This window comes from Macrobrachium rosenbergii, chromosome 5 (assembly GCF_040412425.1).
Source record: "Macrobrachium rosenbergii isolate ZJJX-2024 chromosome 5, ASM4041242v1, whole genome shotgun sequence".
In the NCBI taxonomy this organism is placed as follows: domain Eukaryota; kingdom Metazoa; phylum Arthropoda; class Malacostraca; order Decapoda; family Palaemonidae; genus Macrobrachium; species Macrobrachium rosenbergii.
In genome coordinates this window covers 2,865,918-2,873,641 of record NC_089745.1, presented here as the reverse complement: position 1 = coordinate 2,873,641, position 7,724 = coordinate 2,865,918, and the positions used below count along the sequence as shown (strand labels likewise).

The window sequence follows — 7,724 nt, the reverse complement described above, 5'->3', positions numbered from 1 at the left end:
TATCAGTCTCTCTCTATTTTTTTTAATTCATATAGTTTTTAATGCTTGATAAGACAGGAGAAATAAATAATAGTTTTATCGAAAATTATATTTCATCATTAACAGTAACTAGAACTATTAAGCGTATTTTTGTCACTCAAGTGGAATCAGTATAACAGCACCATTACTTGTGAATTTTAGACAAGAATGCACTGGGAGATAAAGTGGTCCTATAATGCTGTGAATTATTCAGTCAGTAATTCACTTACACATAATTTTGAACAATTAAACATGTATTATAATAAATCTTGTGGAACATCACATATCAGGTGGGTCATGCTGAATAGATTCTTATGTTTAAGGTAAACCATATGTTCTTAACTTGGAGTTGATACAGAGCCACCAAATTGAGATCTGATCCAGCACCAGAGGTTGAGATCCAGAGCCAAATCCTGCTCCAGATCCAGATCCTGCTCAGAGCCAAAGCCTGCTCAGATCAAGGCCTGGTCCAGAGCCAAATCCAGCACCAGATCAAGGCCTGGTCCAGGCCCTAAGCCAGCACCAGAGCCAAAGCCTGCTCCAGAGCCTGCGCCAGCACCAGAACCAAAGCCTGCTCCGGGGCCTACGCCAGCACCAGAACCAAAGCCTGCTCCAGAGCCTACTCCAGCACCAGAGCCAAAGCCTGCTCCTGGGCCTACTCCAGCACCAGAGCCAAAGCCTGCTCCAGAGCCAGAGAATTGGGAGCCAGATCCAGAGAACTGCGATCCACTTCCAGAAAACTGAGATCCTGATCCAGATTGGGAACTTCCACCATAACCTGCCTGAGCTGCAGCAGCATCCTCTAGAGCTGCCTTTTCAATCTGAGCAATGGCATGAGCTGGAAGAGGAGGAGGAGTTGGTAGGAGATCTGATTGTACATTGAAACCAGACCCATCAGCAACAAACTGGAAGTTAGCTGGAGTACCATCTGGGAATGTGAATCTGAAAATAAAAAAGGTGAATAAGTAAAACAGTAAATTACAGTAATTACAGTTGAATAAAATTTTCAGATTCATATTTTTAGTTTCTTTTATTTAGTTGTATAACTTAGACCTTAGACTTTTCTACTTACGACCATGCCCCTTGCTGTGCCACAGCTCCAGTTTCACCCTGTGGGTATCCTTGTTCTTGACGGCTGATGCCATTACCAGTTTCGAAGTTGAAGCTGTAAGAACCGTCAGCGTGCGGACCATCACGTTCATCAACAAGAATAGGAACGACAGGAGCAGAGGGACCTTGGTATCCTGCAGATGGTCCACCAAAGGCACCACCAGCAGATCCAGATCCTCCAAATCCTCCAGCAGATGATCCTGAAGGGCGAGATCCTCCAAATGATCCACTTGAACCACCAAAGCCTCCAGAGGAGCTCCATAAAGCCTCCTGAAGAAGATCCACCAAAACCTCCAGTAGAACCTCCAAATCCACCAGCACCAGATCCGCCAGATCCTCCAAAACCAGATCCTGAGGAACCAAAACCGCTACCTGCTGAACCTCCAAAGCCTCCACTGCCAACCCCACCAAAACCACCAGGGGAACCACCAGAGCCCCCAAAGCCTCCAGCCGAAGAACCACCGGGACCTCCAAATCCTCCACTAGAAGAAGCTCCAGCTCCCCCCGATGGGAACCCAGGTCTGCCTACATCAGGAGGTTGATATAATCTTGCTGGGTTAGAGAGAACCCCTCGAGGAATTGTCGCTGTAATTGCCAAAAGGGCATACAAGACCACCGTCTGAAAAGGGTGATCTGTATTATTGCATGAAAGTCAAAACTTGTTAACAAAAATTTAAGAGATTTTACTTTTGAAAAAAAATATTAGCCTTTGAGATACTAAGTTTTCATCCGTGTAAGCAGTTTGCTCACTAAATTATAAATAAAATTACAAAGACTAAACAGATGCTTGATTTGTAATTGAAAGAGAACTGACTATTCAGAACTTGAAATAGACTATTCTGAACTTAAAATTCATAAATCACATTGGAAACTCATGATGTGAAATTTTCAGTGACTTGTTGGCTGGAAATTAAGTCGGGATTTTCAGTTGCTTTGTAATATTCGTGAAAACAAGTATAGTAGAAAATTAATATAAATAACTTGTGCATTAGGTCACGTCGAACATCATAATTTGGAACATGGAATGCTCCTTGGAAAATTGAAAAAAAAATGTTATGAATAACGCAAAATAAAATTATATTTGGGTAATTTTGTCCGGAGTGTTCGTTATACCGAAGATATGTAAAGCTGATCTAGTTATAGTAAAGTGGAAAGAACTTTGGAGGAAGAAAGTTATTTTGAGAATCAGAGAATAAAAGCTGACTTTACTTTAGCTTTAAATATTTGGCTTATTATTTGGGGTCAGATCGTGTGCCCAAGAGCGCATGGAAATCTCCCCGATAACTCACTCAGAATGGAGTTAGAGTCTTGCATTGTCCATTTCAAAACTGAAAATTTCCCTGATCAGCTGATAGCTCTACTCATATAAGTGAGATTAAGATCAATCTCGGATTTCCCTACACTAGAGCACCTTAAAAGCAAATACACTACCTGCAGTGTGTATTACACCCTTGTCTGGTTGCTCAGGTCATTTGTAATCGCATATATCGAAAAGATATAAGCGAGGATTAAAAAGTGAAAAGGTCAACTAGAACTTGTAAAAGCAAATACACTACCTGCAGTGTGTATTACACCTTGTCTGGTTTATTCGTGAGTGAAACAAAGGTCAAAGGTGAGTGAGTGAATGAGACTTACTTTGGTCGACATCGTTGTCTGAAGGAGTCGAACTGAATGTGATGACCGGGAGTGTCTTCTCCTCGCTTATATAAGAGACAGGTGCCCTTCGCCGCCTTCTGCCCGGAGGTGGCACCCTTCAAAAGTCCCCCACCATTCCCCTTACCCCCATGTTTCTGGTCCAGTTCATCCTTTTCACTTCAAAACTTGTTCTTCACGATGTCTTTCCTCCCCTCCCCCTCCTCTTCCCCTACCCCCAGCATTTTTTTTTTGTTCTTTCCAATTATCCAGTTCTCCTCAAAATGAAATCAAAGCTGGCTGGAAATAGCGCCAATGAGATTTGTATTTTATTACGGATTGGTAACCGTGGCCATTTGACGTGAATGATAGATAGACTTCTAGGAATGAAGGTATTCATATTATGTTGTTTGTGTCATACTTCAGTTTGTTAGACTGTACACATACAAAACGGACACAAAACATTATATATATATATATATATATATATATATATATATATATATATATATATATATATATATATATATATATTTATATATATAATATATATATATATATATATATATATATATATATATATATATATACTATATATATGTGTGTGTGTGTATATATGTATGTATGTATGTATATATATACATATATTTATGTTTATATATACAGTATATATATATATATATATATATATATATATATATATATATATATATATATATATATATATATATGTATATATACGTGTGCGTAAGTGTATATATATATATATAAATATATATATATATATATATATATATATATATATATATATATATATATATATATATATACATAAGTACATACATAGATACAGGTACAGAACATGGAATTAACGACAGGAATACTCATGAGTCACACTTAAACGTACCAATCATATATGATATCCAACCCAAAAAGGCATTTAGAGAAGAAAACTAGTTGCTTTATTTTTGTCAGTTAGAACAACTGGAGGGAAAGTAAGAAATGCTGATGTAATGTTCAATTCTTAATACTTCTTTTTCTTATATTAGTTAAGATTAAAAAAAAGAGTGAATTTAATAGGTAATGATTACAAATATGTGTTATTAGTTAGATTTACTTATCAAGTTACCTCCTGAAATGAATCTAAAACTGTTATAATTGATGGCAAAATATACGAAGATACAGGTTTTGTTTGATTGGAAGTGTGTCAGTTTTATATTATATTATATTATACTATATTATATATTTTATTATATTATATTATATTTTATTATATTATATGTATGTATGTATATCTATCTGTCTATATATATATATATATATATATATATATTTATATATATATATTCACAATACATACATACATGCATACATATATAGTTTCATATGTCATCCTTCGCAACGTTTCAAATTATTTTTATCATCAGGATTAAAAAAACAAATTACAATAAAGAACTTAGATAAAAAAAAAAAAAAAAAAAGAATAAAACATGCGCGTTGTAAACCAGCCTAACGCATCAGAATATTTCTGTATATCACAAGTAAACTTACACCGGTCTCCGCTGTAATTTATAGAGTTCCTTTTTCAGTTTTCTGTAAAAGAAAACTATTTTGATGGCTTTGTCTATCCGTCCCCACTTTTTCTGGCCTCACATTTTCTGTCCGCCCTCAAATCTTAAAAACTACTGAGCTTAGGGCTGCAAATGGTATGTTGATCTCCACCTCCAATCATCAAACATACTTGAAGCCTCTAGCTTAGTTTTTATTTTATTTAAGGTTAATGCTAGCCATAATCGTGCTCCTGGCAAGGCTATAGGAACCATCAACACAGACCACCACCGGACCGTGGCTAAGTGTCATGGGCCACGGCTAAGAGTGTCATGGGCCGTGGCTGAGGCCATTATCGGACCGTGACTAAGGTTAATGGTCACGGTTGGGAAGTTTCATGGGTAAATGACTGAAAGTTTCATACAGCACTATAAGCTGTACAGAAACTTCGGCGCATTTTTTACTTGTTTTTTGTTATTTTGAAAATATAGCAGAATCTGCTGATGAAAATCCTGCCTTATACCGGAATCACGAACTATGAAATAACTCATTCCATCAGTGAACAGTCAGACTTCTTCTGCCCCCTTGTTTATATCTTGGAAGGGTTCTTCGTTTGGAGTGGGTTTCCTGGGCCATTCGTCGTTGGCATTTTGGGGCATTAGGTCGGTTTACTACTTATTTTTCAACTTTTAACTCATAAGTTTTACTTCATTCAAATTCTTTTACCCAGCCATTCTTTTGTAATTGTTTTAATTCTTGTTGTATCGCATTTTAGCCTGATGATGGAGTTAAACTCTGAAACATTGTAATATATATATATATATATATATATATATATATATATATATATATGTGTGTGTGTGTGTGTGTGTGTGTGTGTGTGTATGTGTTTGTGTTTGTGTGTATGTATATATATGTTTGTATGTACATAGATAGTGAGTGCAGTAATAAAGAATTAAAGATTTTAGAGAAAAAAACGGAGAATATATGAAGTGCAGTCACATGATGAATGGAGAATTTCATGCAAAAGTTTTGGAGCATGGGTGATGTTGTTAAGGGGAGAGAGAGAGAGAAAATGAAGCCTTTTGATGAAAGAAGGGGCTAGAAAGAGAGGAAGAACTCTGGGGAGAACAGGTTATTCGTAAAGGAATTAATTATTTATACAAAAACGTTCATGAGAAAATGGATCTCGCCATAACAGATGCAAAGGGAGAGATTATGTCTGAAGTGAATGCAGTCCTAGATCGATGGCGTGAGTATTTTAAGGCTTCCTTGAATCCACAAGAGAAAAGACAGGCAGGGATGACTGATGCGAGAGTGTGGGAGATTAGAGTCATTTTGAAAAGGCCTGTGGAGGTCACAGTTGAGGGTGCAAAGATGGGAGTTGAGAGGCTGAAATGGAAAACGTCAAGAATTAATGGGATTACGAGCGAAATGTTGTGGTAATATGGTGAAGTGTGATTTAATGGCTGACCAGGTCCTGTAAGGTATTTGTGGATGAGAGAAGGGTTCCCCAGGAATAGGTGATACGAATAATTGTTCATTTGTATAAGGGTAAAAGTGACAGTGGAAACTAAGAATTTCAGGTTATACCTTTTCTTTCTGTACTAAGAAAGGCATATAGTAGGATTGTAATTGAGAAGGTATGACAGGTTGATATACAAAAATACTGGTAGCATATGTCAAAAGTCTCTGCCACATAGTTTTTAATGCTTGATAAGACAGGAGAAATAAAAATTGTTTTTATCGAAAATTATATTTCTTCATTAACAGTAACAAACTATTAAGCGTATTTTGTCACTCAAGTGGAATCAGTATAACAGCACCATTACTTAAGTGAATTTTAGACAAAGAATGCACAAGATAAAGTGGTCCCTATAATGCTGTGAATTATTCAGTCAGTAATTCACTTACACATAATTGAACAATAAAACTTATGTATTATAATAAATCTTGTGGAACATCACATATATGTATTATAATAAATGTATGAACATCACATATCAGGTGGGTCATACTCAATAGATTCTTGTGTTTAAAAGGTAAACCATATGTTCTGCTTGGAGTTGATACAGAGCCACCAAATTGAGATCTGATCCTTTTAGAAATTGAGATCCAGAGGCAAATCCTGCTCAGATCCAGATCCCTGCTCCAGAGCCAAAGCCTGCTCAGATCAAGGCCTGCTCCCGGCCAAATCAGCACCAGATCCAAGGCCTGCTCAGGCTAAGCCAGCACCAGAGCCAAAGCCTGCTCCAGAGCCTGCGCCAGCACAGAGGACAAAAAAAGCCTGCTCCAGAGACCCCCTCGCCAGCACCAGAACCAAAAAAGCCTGCTCCAGAGCCTACACCAGCACCAGAGCCAAAGCCTGATCCGGGGCCTACACTTGGCACCAGAGCAAAGCCTGCTCCAGAGCCAGGGTGGAGCCAGATCAAGAGAACTGAGATCACTTCCAGAAAACTGAGATCCTGATCAGATTGGGAACTTCCACCATAACCTACTGACCAGCAGCATCACTCTAAACTGCCTTTTTTTTTTTTTTCAATCTGAGCAATGGCATGAGCTGGAAGTGGAGGAGAGTTGGTAGGAGGTCTGATTGTACGTTGAAACCAGACCCATCAGCAACAAACTGGAAGTTGGCTGGAGTACCATCAGGGAATGTGAATCTGAAAATAAAAAGTTGAATAAAGTAAAACAGTAAATTACAGTAATTACAGTTGAATAAAATTTTCAAGATTCATGTTTTAGTTTCTTTATTTAGTTGTATAACTTAGACCTTAGACTTTTCTACTTACGACCATGCCCCTTGCTGTGCCACGCTCAGTTTCACCCTGTGGTATCCTTGTTCTTGACGGCTGATGCCATTACCAGTTTCGAAGTTGAAGCTGTAGAACCGTCAGCATGGACCATCACGTTCATCAACAAGAATAGGAACGACAGGAGCAGAGGACCTTGTTATCCTGCAGATGGTCCACCAAGGCACCCACCAGCAGATCCAGATCCTCCAAATCCTCAGCAGATGATCCTGAAGGGCAGATCCTCCAATGATCCGCCAAACCACCAAGCCTCCAGAGGAGCTCCGCCAAAGCCTCCTGAAGATCCACCAAACCTCCAGTAGAACCTCAAATCCACCAGCACCAGATCCTCAGATCCTCCAAACCAGATCCAGAGGAACCAAAACCGCTACCTGCTGAACCTCCAAAGCCTCCACCAACCAGCACAAAACCACCAGAGAGGAACCACCAGAGCCCCCAAGCCTCAGCCGAAGAACCACCGGGACCTCCAAATCCTCCACTAGAAGAAGCTCCAGCTCCCCGGATGGGAACAGGTCTGCCTACATCAGGAGGTTGATATAATCTTGCTGGGTTAGAGAACCCCTCTCGGAATTGTCGCTGTAACTGCCAAAAGAGGCACATAAG

At 38.7% G+C, this 7,724-nt stretch overlaps 1 pseudogene; it reads right to left on the bottom strand.

The window, feature by feature from the left end:
* Positions 1 to 470: 470 nt before the first annotated feature.
* Positions 471 to 2,784, bottom strand: LOC136839041 (pupal cuticle protein 36a-like; annotated as a pseudogene).
* Between the last annotated feature and the right edge of the window lie 4,940 nt (positions 2,785 to 7,724).